This window comes from Aythya ferina (genome assembly GCF_964211825.1).
Source record: "Aythya ferina genome assembly, chromosome: 3".
Classification (NCBI taxonomy): domain Eukaryota; kingdom Metazoa; phylum Chordata; class Aves; order Anseriformes; family Anatidae; genus Aythya; species Aythya ferina.
Window position 1 is genome coordinate 104,429,794 of NC_140298.1, and position 13,585 is coordinate 104,443,378.

Here is a 13,585-nt window from a genome sequence, read left to right on the forward strand (position 1 = left end):
AACCGCAGCATTCGTAGCTGGCAGATGCTGAAGGGACGCAAATGATACTACTCTGCTTTTGGGAGAAGCATACTCAACTGATAGAGAATTGATTCCTGCCCTTTTAGAGCAGTGCTTAATGGCTCTGGAAATCCTGAACCGGGCCTCCTTGTGTTTCAGTTCTTTTTCTCCTGTTCTCACATCTTGGCACGATAGTATTTTGAGGTACAAGCCAAGCAAACCTTTCCACTGCGGCATTTTGATATCATCTGGAGGTGATTCTTGCCTATTTTGAAGGAGGAGTTTTACAAAAAAGTGTTAGGCAGGCAGGATGGTTTTGGCAGATTTTTGAATGCCAGAAGAATTTGCTGTCCAAATTTGAGTGAAATCTATGCATTTTTGAGGACGAATATTAAAATGCAAATGCAGGTGGTAAAGTTGCAGTTGCTGCTCGGTTTAGAGCAAGAATTGAACCAGAACTTTTGCATGTAGACAAATTCTGATTTATTTTTCAGCAGGGAAAATTGGTCTGTAGAGAATAGGGTAAGAGATGGGAAGGCTGTAATTTAGAAGAAAACTAATGTAATGTATAACGTTTGCTTTGTGTTTTCTCCTTTCAGGCACTTGAGCCCTGTGGACTTTCCCTGAAGAGGTTCCAAGATAGGTGGTGAGTACTTTCCAGACCCTGCTTCTTTCAAGGCACGCATTGAATGGGAATGACAGAAAATATGAAGTGTTGTCCTGTGCTGGGCAGCTGGTGCAGGGGTTTGCATTATCTGAGCCTGTGCTGCCCGTTAGAGCTGGCAGGCTGATCCCCGAGTGTGTGGGGTCGCCATACACATGTGAAGCTTCACCTTTGTGCCAGAATGGACTTCCTGAGAGTTGATTAGTCAAATGCTTAAAAAAAATATAAAATGTAGTTGACTTCAGGAGGGAAAACCCGTAGTAATGACGCTGTATTTTGTACTGAAAGCCCACACGGCCCAGTGGGGCAGTGTTTTCCATCCGAGAGAACAACCTGCTTAGGTTTTTTTTCTCCTTTTGTTCTGACCATCTGTGTTAATCCAGAGGAATGTGGTTCCCAGAGGTTCAGCTGAGCTGCGTAACTCGGGCTCGGCCCTGCTGCGTGTGGCGGGTTCTGCGCTGGCCTGTACCCAAGGCTTGCGTTTGTGTGCACTTCATTACTTTCTTATTTGTAAGGAAATGAAACATTCAATCAGGCAGGGGCTGCAGGAGCATAGGATTGCTCAGAAACACTGGTGTTGTGGCACTGCAGCCAGCGACCCGCCTTGATCAGCTCGGGCTCTGCGCCTCACAGGGCCAGCCTCTTCTGGGCGCTGCCCGCCAGGCCGCAGCACCCTTCACAGGCTGTTGTTGCTTCTGGAGAAATACACACTCTGTTTCCTCTTTCGATCCTAGATTTCTTTCCAATGAGATTAACAAAATTATATCATTAGACATTAATTGCTCAGGAAGTTTATTCTTTAGTTGCATTTCCCTGGTGCGCAGGATACAAGCTATTAGAGCTCTTGTGCCTTCAGACTGACTAATGAACCACAGCTGAGTGCCCAAAGCCTTTAATGGACTCCTCCATCTTTTAAATAAATCTATTTCCCATGGATAAGGTGCCTTTCAGAACAGATGATCCCAGGTTAATTTGAAGTGTCCATAGAGCTTATGGCTGAAATGTGGCAGGGGAGGGTGCTGGGGAGTGGTACACTGTCCTGAGTGTGTGTCCAACCTAAGTATGTCTTCATTTTGGCCAGAAAATGCTTACTTTAGTTAAATTCTCCCTCCAGTGTATTCGCTATCAATTATATCTTTCGTCAACGAACATATTCCTTACCTAATAAATGGTGTTATCCACGTTTTCTATATAATGAGAGCTCCGTTAACCCCCAGACAGTCCTACTAAGGCGTGTATCCATACAGCAGGAGTCTGTGAGGGCCAAGTTGTGAATCCCATGCGCCTTTTGCAAATGTTCATGTGAGTAATAGCTCATGAACCTCTCCTCTTCCCCCACCGCTGCAGCTGCCGTGAATCTTTATTAGAAACCTGCACGCTATTTGTACTAATAATTGCTATATTGGGACCTGAATCATCAGCTGATCTTTCTGAGATGTTGAGAGATGAATCAAACTCTCTTCCTGAGGGCAGAGGGGAGCATGGGGCTGGTGGCTGTAACCCTGTGCGTTTAAAGGCCAGGTAATTTCCAGCTGTCGGTTTAAATTGCACTTGCAATTGGATTTTCTTTTGTTGTCGTTCCAGGTAGCACTTAAATAGGTTGTAAGTAAAAAAAAAAAAAAAACTTGCTAATACTCTGAAACAGACTTACCAGAGTGAATGGTTTTTCTCCTGTGTAGTCCCTTTGGCAGTGCTCTCAAAGGCATGAAGGCCCCAAGGTCTTGTGGTGAAACGTGGAGTTGTGCAAACAGGGCGTGGAGGTGTCGGGTGTTCGTGCATCGTGGTTTTGCTGCTTTGGTGGTCTTTGTCCTTGCCTTTTCAAGTTCAGGGAGGTCCTCATCTTCAGCTGGGTGCTTGAATCTGGTGGCCTCATCCAGGATGGGGACAACACATGCTTCGGTGCTCTCCTGATGGAGCAAGCTACTTAGCTGTAGTGCTGCCTGTAAGCAGATAAGCAGCTCCGGGCACAGGCACGCTGGTGGAGACCTCATGTGATGGGACATTGTGCCCGAATTGGGGCCACCGTGGGCAGGACGGCAGAATTGGCACCCTCATGGCCCTGGTGGCTGTGGCGGGAGGCTGAAGGTGTGGTGATGCAGTGAGAGCAGCTCTGGTCCTGGGTGGGAGTGTGGTGGTGCCACTGGGTGGCCTCTGTGTGGGTGTCTCCTTCCATGGACAGGGCATGGACTTGGTGGCTAAAGCCACATGCTTTTCTATGGGGTGGCTGCAAAAGGGGAGCAGGGATGTGTGTGGGATGGGGTGAGGAGCAGACAAAGCTGCCTGTTGCTTGCACGGGCACGGGGCCAAATCGAGGTTCCTTGCTCTTGTCCAACATCAGCACATACTGCTGGGACGTCAGGACTTGGATCCTAGAGTAGGGAATGGAAAGCTGTTGCAGCCAAAGATCTGTGCTGTGGAGCTGGCTTTGAGAAATATTGTATTTTAAACTGGAAACTTGAGCTGAAGCCTGTGCAAGGTTTGTTTCCGAGGGAAGGTGGCTCCCATCAAGCGGGATGTCGCATGGAGCATTGAGGGCCTGTGATTACCTGTGGCTGGTCATGGAAATCAGTGAGTACTCTCGTGGTTGGTGCCTGGGTGGTTTTGGGAATACTCCTGCACATACAGGAGAGCAGGACCATGGGTACCTCCCCACGTCCTGGCTGGGCTGACACTTCTCCTGTTGGCATGTGAGATCTCCCTCACCGGGACCTCCTCCATCACCAGGACCTCCTCCATCACCTGGATGTCCGCATGCTGGAGCACCAGGGCAGGTGAGGAGGAAATCATGGCTGTTTTCCACTTCTTCTGGGCATCCTCTGTGTTACAGCCTTGAAAAGCTCCCCAGTCTGAGGACTCAAATCCCATTGGGGAAAGGGAGATCTTTCAGTGGTGTTACCTTGTTTTTTTACCTTTCCCCACAGTCTGATAAAACCCTCTGGGGGAGGCTGCAAGGTGTCTATTGTACACACCAATATGCTGCAGCAGGGGAAGGAAAAAAAAAGTGCAATGAACTGGAAAACCTGCCTTAAAAAAGCACAAATGGGGAGCACAATAGCAAGTGAAGTGCCTTGTCTGCGTCGCTTATGTAACAAAGCAATTGAGAAGAATTTATTATGGTTTAAAACATGTCACTAATCAAAGCTTACATTTCTCTCCTTTTCCCGTAACCAGCTTTAAAAACTGGTATTTGAGGCTTTTTTGTCTTATACATTTTTATTACAGAGTGGTTTTATGGGCATTTTCACTGCTGAGGCATTTCAGCGCTGTGTTGCCTGTTTGCATACCATATATGCTGTTTGCTCATTCAGGGATATTAAAAAAAAAACACAACACAAAACAACAGAATGAATGTGCAGCACTGCTGTTCGTCTGCCTTCGCTTTTATGAATGAATCTGCTGTCTGCGTGCACGCAGGCTTCCTGGCTGCCCGGTCTGCGAGAAGTGCTGAAAAGGAAACTTTTGAGGCAATTCTTTGCAGCGATGGGGGAAATGGAAAAGCAGGCCTGCTTTTAAGAACGTGAGTCACCAGCTGGGATTTCAGAACGGGAAGATAGCGGGGTGCAGGGCTTGGGTTATCCTATAATAGCGCTGCTTTCCCCGCCGTGTGCTGCGCCTCCTACGACCACCACCTGCCTTCTGCACTTGGTAGAAGTGGTGCTGTGCAGCCAGGGAGAGCGAGCGTCTCCTGATGCAAGTATCTCGTGTTGATTCACTACTATACAAATGTTCATCCTCTAACAGCGCGGGATTACGAAGCATTATCATCCTCAGATTGACTCAGGTGGTGCTATTTTTATTTAATCTGCATTAAGGTATCATTGCGAATCTTTGGTCTTGCAGCAGGGGGGTAATACGATTTACTATTTTTATAAAAAATCAACATGGCCGGACAAATCCTGCCCGTACCAAGAGCTGCAAAGATTAGGCATGAGCTCAGCATATCTTGCTTTTTATTATTATGGTTATTTCTTCCTTTATGGTGCGTCGTTACATTTTTAATTTTCCTGTGGCCTCCACCAAGCTGAATAAAACACGAGGCTCTCCTGGCTCATGGCCCTTGCTGGGAAAGGCATCGATTGCCAGGATGCCAGGCTGGAGAAGACCTTCAGGGTCATCACTTCTGACCATCAGCCTGACCTCCTGAGCCCCATCACTAAACCTTGTCCCTTCGTGCCACGTTCTCCAAGCGTTTCTGTCTCCTGCAAGCCTTCACCTGGGTTTGAGAAGAGCGAAGCTGGAAGGTGGGGAGAAGTTTCTTAGCACTCATTGAAAGGTTTTTTTGAAGCCAAGGCTGAAAACCCCGTCCTATATTGAGAGGTTTTGATCTATCTGATGTATTTATCTCTTCAAAACGAACAACGCCCGCCCTGTTCCTTACACCCCTTTCACCTTTAATATATATTTCAGCTGTATTTAAGGCTTTCAGTAGCAAAGTGAACCAGTTAGCTGGCTAACCACACTCAGACCCACGGGGCTCAGCGTTTTGCTGCAGCCTCATTGCTGCATTCCCGCTGCAGCCAGGGGCTTGGCCTCCGTCGCTTTACAAAATGCATGCTCTGGGCTTTTTTTTCTCCCTCTCTAAAAACAAAACTGATGGCTGTGGGGTCGGGACATCTCTGCTGCCCTGCATGATGCCCTGGGGAAGCTCCAGCTCCAGTCGGGTGCCACGCTGCAGTCCGTATGACTTTGCACGAGCGAAGTGGGATGGTGTTTCCTCCTCCCTCTAATTGTCTCTGAGCAATCAAAATACTGACCTATTTTTGCAAGTTTCCTGGCCGTGGGTATTTCAGCTGGAGGATTGCCGTGCCCTTTCCAAGGTGGGGCTCCAGGCAGGGTGCGAGTGCCAGGGAAAACAACGGCCCCTTGGCGGGATGTGTTGTGGTCTGGGATGAAGCATCGGGGCAGAGAGCTGGAAGGGGACTGGCCTGTGGGTCCCGGATGGTGCCTCCAATCCTGCAAAAGGGCTGGGACATTCTCATTTCACACACACACACACACACACACACAAAAAAAATAATTTGGTCATTCTTGAATTCGCAGGGGGAGGAATATGACTTGGCATTTTCTTGTGAAAGGCCAGAAGATTCATTTAGGGAAAAAAATAATCATTTTTTTTTGTCATTTGTCGGGGAAATTTCACATTAGGGATTTGCCATCATCAGGTTATTTCATGCCATGTCAGTATTGAGGCACGTGTTAAGTGGTGTGCATCACGGTTCATTGTTTGTTATGTACCAGTACTGCCCATGCACCACAACAGGTAATTAGCTAGTCCTGATCACTGATACTTGAATCACTAAGGCAGTTTGTTCTGAAGCCTCCTTCAAGGTTAAAATCCCTTCTCTCTGTATTACAGTGAAGTATTTTAACTCCCTATCAAGGAGCACAATAGATACAGGAATACAGGAGTATGAAAATGGAAACTTCAGAATTCAAAGCCTTGAGCAGAAGACGCTAGGAGACCTTCACCGAGTGTTTCCTAAGGATGTTGAATCCGAGGAACAGAGCTTTTTCCTTTTTGTTCTGCGTGGGTTTGGGTTTGGGTTGGTTTTGTTTGAAGTTTGGCCAGCTGTGTTTGACAGCCTCTGCTCCTCGCTCCGCCAGCCAGGTAAGAGGATTGAGCGCTCCCCGTGCTCCACTCCAGAGGCAGCGGGAGATGAATTCACCTGCAGAATGACAGCTACACAAAGGATCGAGGGATGACAGCGTGTACAGGAGACGTTTTGAGGCAGGCACTAAACGCTGAATTTCGCAGAGTACCTCCAAAATGACTGCAGATTGTCCTCTTGAGTCAGCGGGCTTTTAAAGATCACAGGCAGGCTCTCTAAGGGGAAGGGTTTGATTTTCCAGGCTGGCTGGCTCTTCGCTTCTTTCCAGGCAGCTCCAAACCCTGTGGTTGCATTCCCCTCCAGCCAAATGCTTTCTCTGCACCCTGACCGAACAGGACAGAGGGCTTGGTCGTGTTCTCCATCCTTCCCAAACTCCCTCCCTAGCGAGGGAGCCGTTCTGTTTCTGGCTAAACAAAGGTAAATTTTGCTTTTATTTCTCACTGCCTCTCCAGCACCCTTCTCCCTGCAGCCTCCCGTGCTCTGCGAGGTGCTCGGGGTGGGGATGGCTCTGCCTGGAGCCCCGGCCCCCCATGGTGTGGTGGGAGCAGGGGGGCATCCTCCTCCGTGGCAGGATCCCGGGTTTGTTACGCCTAAATGCAAGTGAAAACCTGCAAGAAGCGGTTTAATAATGGGGATGTCAGCAGGCTCCTGAGTACAATGATGCCGCTAGATGCTTTCATAAATCCACAGTTTAGGGACAGCAGTTATGATGCATGGCAGTGGGAGCATGTGAAACTGCAGTCATTAAACAAAAATGGGCTTTTAAACTAATGGCAGCTGCCTAAACAGTTTTGCAGTGAAACCAATTCCCCTCGGCTACCATTCTTCAAATTATACAGGTCCTGTTGACTTTCAGAACCAGGGAAATATTTTGTTTTGGCGCTGTAGCAGTGCTTTTACATTCATCCCAAAGGTCAGGCCGCCGAGCTTTCGCTAGGTTTTAAGCTGGAGGTGTTAGGAGATGATGGATGTCGATATTTCTAGGTAGTTCATTCATCATCCTTCCCCCACGTGAAGCCACCTGCAGAACCAAATATTCCCACGTGTTCTTGGCTGGGTTTTCAAGCCCGTGTGGGGGCAATTTTCTCCATCCGAACTCGGCTGCGTTTAGGATGCACGGATTGCCTCCTCCCTGGTGCCGGACAGGACCTGCTGGGTGGCGCTCCCCATACTCTGAAGCATTTTGGCTAATTCCTTCAGGAGGCATCTCAGGAGCATTTGGTGGTTGCAGGAGGCCAACCCCTTATCAGCCATCTGCTTTCACCACCTTCTCCTACCCAGGCTTGGTCCCTTCCTGAAAATAACGTGTCTTGGCTCTGTCTCCCCGTCCCTTTGTTCTTCAGTTTGATCAAAAATCATCTTTTATATATATATCTATATTCTATTACAAGGAGTAGAGGAGAAGACACAATAATACGGGCTGTGAAGGGATGACAACAGCAGAAGTTGGTTGTTTTGTGTCAGCTCTCTTCATATCCTGCACAGCTCAAGCCCAGCTGTCTCCATGTAAGCCTTGGGTTGGCCATGCTTCTTGAGCAACTCCAGATATTTTTACTTTGAAAGACATAAATACATGTATTTATTTATATATTTATATATATCTTTAAGCAAACCATTTGATTAGAAACACATGTGAGTGAGACCAGCTGTGTTCCATGTGGAAGCTCTCCGTGCTGGGAGATGACCTTTTGGAGTGGGACATCGTAACAGCCCCTAGTTTTTCCAGGAGCCCTGCAGGACCAAGCAGAGGTCGAGAAGGACGAGCAGGAAGCATGCTGGAGGTCCTCTGGAGGACACTGGGTGCAGCTTCCAGCCCCTGATGGGTTTGTTCCCAGATGTCACCTGCAGTCCCAGCTCCCCGTGGGTTTTGGCTGGGTGACATACTGCTTCTTCCCACCACCTCGTCTTTTTTGGCTTCTGTAGCCTGCCCTAGCCAAAAAGGTGTCTTCTGGGGGGGTAGCTCCTCGTGGAAGAGGAGAGCCAGCTGCTGTGGCTTGGGCGATCCTTTCCACGTCCCATGAAATAAGTTCAAGGCAGGAGAGGAAGAAGAAAGGTTAAATTAACCGTAGCATGAGCATTTGAGCAGCTGGCTGACCTTTACAGCACCGAGCTCCGTTCCGTTTTAGCAATCTGCAGGCTGCTTAAAGTTTGACAGGCTCTTTGCAGCCGACAGAGTGCGATACGATTTATTAGCCCACCGCCAGGCTTTGTCGCCTCATTTCCCTGCTGGTTGAACTTTGTGGGGAATGAGCAAAAGGGAGAAGTGGCTTTTTTTTTTTTTTTTTTTTGGTGTGCATTGCAGGAGCATCGATGGCACCAAAGCCCTGGGTGCTGCGGGAGGAGGGATGCTCCCGCTCGGATGCTCCTGAGAGCTCAGCCCCGGCCCAGGCGAGGGGCAGGGAATGGTTAATTGTGGCCAGGGAGGAGACGGCTGATCATCCTGCCCCAAATCACTTAACCGTCTTAAGGGTCTACCCTTGTCTGCCTGAGCCAGCCAACTAATCTTGCAGCGAGCTGCACAAGCGGGCCCTCAGTGCCCGGAGAGAAGTGCCACAAAGCGGCGTCTTCTCCGTCCCACCGCTCCCCAAAAAGCTGCAAATCAGCGGTCAGAGCAGATTATTTCAGGCTGTGGGAGGTTTTCTGTGCTCTGGGGAGGGGTTTAGGTCAGGGCCGCATGTCTGCTGAAAAATAGAAATGAATAGAAAACCAGAAATGGTTTGTAAGGCGTGCGTAGCACCAGCCCATCAAAAAGCAAAAGGGAAAAAAGGATCCCCCAAGTGGTTAAGCTTTCAGCACCCTTGGCACGGCACAGTTGTGTTGAAGAGAGCCTAAAGGAAGGGTAAGATGTGCAGGGGGCAGTTTGAGCACTGTGCAAAGCTGTTCAAATCACAGGGGGAGAAGGAAGCATCCCTCCTTTGCAAGGTTTTTCCAGAGCTGCTAAACTTTAGGCTGCCCTGGGTACAGCCAGCTGAGTAACCATGTGCAAAGCTGAAGTGTTTTGCACGTAGTTACTGCCATGCAGCCAGAATTGGCTACCACAGCCTCGCCGTGGGTGTTTGTGGAAGAAGGTGGAGTGCAGGGACCGCAGTTATAAAGGGAAACACAATTACACAAGCAAAAGGGCAAGCAGTTGTTTGTAATCCATAAAAATTGATGCTCGCTGCCCTCAGGTTTGCCTTTCTTGCCTTAAGGTTTCCTCATTAGAAGCCGTTCCTGTGAATTCCATCCCGTGGAGAGATCCGAAGTGGCTGGGCTGGAGCTGTTGTCTGGGTAATCAATAAACTTTCAGCTGCGTGACATTTTTTTTCCTTGAAGTTGGTTCTTCCTGCAGCAGAGATAACAAGGCTAAAACAGATGTAAAACGAAGAGCCAGATTCGACTGGAGTCACCGTGCGCTCTCCTAATTTTGCAATATTCCAAAACAATTACATTTATGTTAAGCGGGCAGTGAATGATTAATCTGCTAGCAGGCAGCCAGTGCAGTAGTGCCTTGGAAATAATTTTTGAGCCTCTTCCCTGCTGCTCTTTCCCTGCAAGAATGGTTTAAAGATAAGATGCTGACAACGACATAAATTGTGATTTGTAGCCTGGTGCTCTTCCAGTCTACTCCGCTTTTTGTGGTGTTATGGTTCTGTGTTGCCCTGGAAAGCACATAATGAAAGGGGTTTAAAGTATGCCCTGAGCCAGAAGAACGTTCAATCCTGTGTTTCATTTTAGACGTATGCTTAAATGATCGCGGGGTTGGCTGGATTTATTCATGCCGTGCTTCATCTGAGTCAAAAAAAAAAAGATGCTCTGAGAGCTTTTGTTGATCTGAGGTCACAAGTGCCCTTCGTTGTTAGCTGGTGGCATCATGCAGAGCATGTGAAAATACTCACTGATCGTCGTTTTAGGGCCTGGAATCGCCCTCATAAGGGGAATACCTGCTTATGGCCTGCTTTTCCTTTCTGAAGTGTGCCTGCGTGGTGCAGGGGGAGAACTTCCCAGCGCGTAGTTAAGAGCGGTCCGATCCGCAGCCGAATTTAGGAAGATGACTAAACGCACTAAAATGCAACGATCTGTGAGAGAAAAGGCAAGGCAGGACCGAAAGGCTGCAGAGGAGGCTTTGGGCTGGTTTGGGAAGCTGGAAACTTGGCCATTTCTCACATTTTTGCAGCTGCAAGTCACCGCGCTACGTACGGCGTTGCCTCGGGACGCCTGGCACGGAAAAACCAGCCGCGCCGGGGACGTGCGTGTGGGATGGTTCTGCTTTGAATCCTCGTCTCGTTCGGGGAGATGTCCCCTGAGGATTTCTGCAGGTTGGAGGCCAAGCCGTGGCTCGGTCCTTCGGGCAGCAGTGATGTTGGGCTGTGCGCCCGGTTGGAGGTGGCGGGGCTGGGCATGACACACGGAGTTACTCATCGCTTTTACCCTTTCCTTAAGTTATTCTGGTTGCAATTGTTCCAGCAACACCCGTCTCTGTTTTATTTTTTTCCTGGTAAGCTGGACAATCATAGGGTTGCCGTGCTGACTTGTGGGGTGGGAATTTTGCTGCTCAGGCTTTAACTCTCCCTGGGCTGCAGACACGGAGCCAGCGACTGCGTGCGTGGCTCTGCGTCTCCTTGCTGGGAATATCTTCTCTGGCCCTAAAAGCAGCCCCGTGCTCTGATGGTGACACGTGTGCTGGAGAGAGAGGCGGTTTAAAAACCATTTCATCCTTCACTTTTTGTGTTAATCCCGAGAAGAAAGAGCTCTCAGGTAAACGAATCACCTTTTTTCTTAATTTCATGCGGAGAAGAGCCCTGACAGTGCTTATAAATGATGCATTTTGCTGCTGCTGGGGACGCAGCAGCTCGGGGATGAACAGCTGTGTGACATTAGGGCTGTTGCAGCCTTGCCATATTTGCTGCCAAAGTTTGGTAAGTAACCACAAGCCTGACTGCCCCCACCCAGCAACAGCCGGGATTGTTGTGGTCCTGCTTGCAAGCCCGTCCCAAAAGGGATGGGATTATCGCTGGTCCTAAATAAACACCCTGCCCTGCTCCAGCCCTCCCGCTGTGGAGCCCCCGTGCGCTGCCAGCAGGCTCGACTGGGGGTGCGGAGCGATGGAGCCACAGGTGGCAATCAGCCTCAGTTCATCTTATAAATAAGATGCTTTTCTCCACGCCCCGTGAGGCTTTTTCACCACCCTTCACCTCCCTCCCTGATCAGAAACTGCCCCACTTTCAGTGTAACTTACAGGCAATTCTAATAAGTTTGGTTTTTTTTTTTTGGTCAGCACTGTGTTGTGTTTTTTTTTTTTTCCAGCCCAAACTCCTCTCCCTTCTTCTGCTTCCATTTTAAGAGGCACCGGCCTCGTTCTGCTGCACTGCCACTTTCCTTACTTGCTCTCTTTTATTTTTTTCATGTGTGTCGCTGAGGAACATTTTGGACTTTGCTCTTTATTTTTATTTGGGTGATCTAATTCAGCTCGACTTTGGCCATTTCTCTTTACCCCTTTGCTTCCTGACCTCCGCGACGCAGCTGCCTCTGCTGAGCAGCCCTTTCATTCCACTCCTTGTAGGCACTCTGCTGAGTCCCACTAGCCCTTTTTGGGTGATTTTTTTTTTCCAGCCAGTCAGATTGGGAATCAGTCCCAGCCAGTCACCCCCACTTTGCTTGGGGCTGGAAGTACCAGCTGTTTTCTTTTTTTTTGAACATCTTTGCCAAAAAGAGACACTCCGCTTCCTACAAGTTTGTCCTTGAGCCCTTCCTGCCCAGTTGACTTCCATACCGAGTTCCTTTGATTCCTCAAAGCTTATGGAAAACTGAAAATGCCAACTTCTGTGGTACATTTCAGAGTATTCTTCTGCTTAAACCATCACTCCGTGCTTGTGATCATCTCCAGGGTTTCTTTCTGTGAGCACTCACAGTGTCTTAAGTTCGCATCACCCTTTTCTGCTTCAGCAGCTGGAGGATTAAATCCACTCCCTGCTGCTTGCAAGAATATCCACGGCCAGTTCTTACTCTTAGGTTCTCTGGTTTAATATTTTGGGCAGTTCCAGTCCCAATAAGAGGACCCCTGCCAGCATCTTTGCCCCTCTGTGAACCTTCAGCTCTGTGGTGCTGCCCCGAAGCTGCCACCCCGCACCGGTGCCCCCCCTGCTCCCCTCTCCAGGCTTTCTTCTCCTTCCACCATCTCCTCCTGCCTCCTGGCTTCTCCATTTCTGGCTCTTCCGCTGTGTTGCCCTGGCTCCCAGGATCCATGTGTTAACACTTGCTCTCCTTTCTTACTCATCATCTGCGAATTTCTGGCCGATTATCCGCCACCCTGTCTGCCTGTCGCTGCCCATGTTAATACGTCCTTTGTTCTCCGACGTTCAGATGACACTGTGTGCCTTTTTTTGTCTGTCCACATTTACCAATCCTCCTGATTATTAAAACCAGATGTGGAAATTAACTGATTTTCCTGATTATCCTCTCTCTGGAGGCTTTTTTTTTTTCCCCTTCAGTTTAAAACTCTCAGCTGTGCCTGCTGTGATCACAGACGGCCGTATCTCCTCCGCTGCAAGACGTCCTTTTTTCCATGAATGCCTTCTGGGCATTACGAACATCCTAAAACTTCCTTTGCAGTATCAGTTCTTGAACCATATGGATGACATTAGCTTATAATGGCTCTTCCTTCCTTTGGCACGGGCGAGAGAAGGCCCCTGGGGATGCTGCTCGGAGGCCAAGCCCGGTCTCCCCGGGCATCCCCTGCAGCCTGGAGGGAGGTGGGCACCTCTGGGGAGCTTCTCAACTGGGTTCCTGCTCCAGATTGCCCTCCTGGTCTGCTCCTCCCCGCTGGCACAGAGGGTGTCCTCATTTTTAAGCCCATGGCTGAGCTCTCCATCTGCACGCTGAGGGCAGGAGCACTTCATATTCTGCCAGAGGGCCAAAAGTGATCCTCTAGGAGAAGGAGGAGATTGAATACTCCAATAACAAGGACCAGATAAAGTGGTGAAAATAAACAGAGAGCTGAGAACGGTGCCGTGGAGGAGCCAGGGGCACGAGATGGAAAAGGAGATGGAGGAGCAGGGTACAAGGGAAGAAAGTCAGCCCCAGCACGTGAGCTCTGCAATCCAGAGCAGCTGAAGGACTTCCTTGGTGCAAACCCATCCTGCAGCTTGTCGCCGAGCAGGAAGAGTGGGGCCAGATTGCTGTGTCTACAGAGAGCGCTTGTTTTATTTCCCATTAAGAGGGTAGACACAAAATCAGATTTCCACTCCGCGTTGTCTCGTATTTTTAGCCTGTGATTGGATTGCAAATGCACGCTGGATATTTACGTTTCTGGAAGCGGGCTCTGGTGCTGTTT

General features: G+C 49.1%; 1 protein-coding gene across 9 annotated transcripts in view; it reads left to right on the plus strand.

Moving 5' to 3' along the window:
• Positions 1–13,585, plus strand: part of HPCAL1 (hippocalcin like 1) — a 57,986-nt gene that overhangs the window by 24,623 nt on the left and 19,778 nt on the right. For all 9 annotated transcript variants that reach the window (XM_084513897.1, XM_084513901.1, XM_084513903.1 and 6 more), the window contains exon 2: positions 600–646. The gene's annotated coding sequence lies outside the window, so the exon portion shown is untranslated. The remainder of the gene's footprint in view (positions 1–599; positions 647–13,585) is intronic.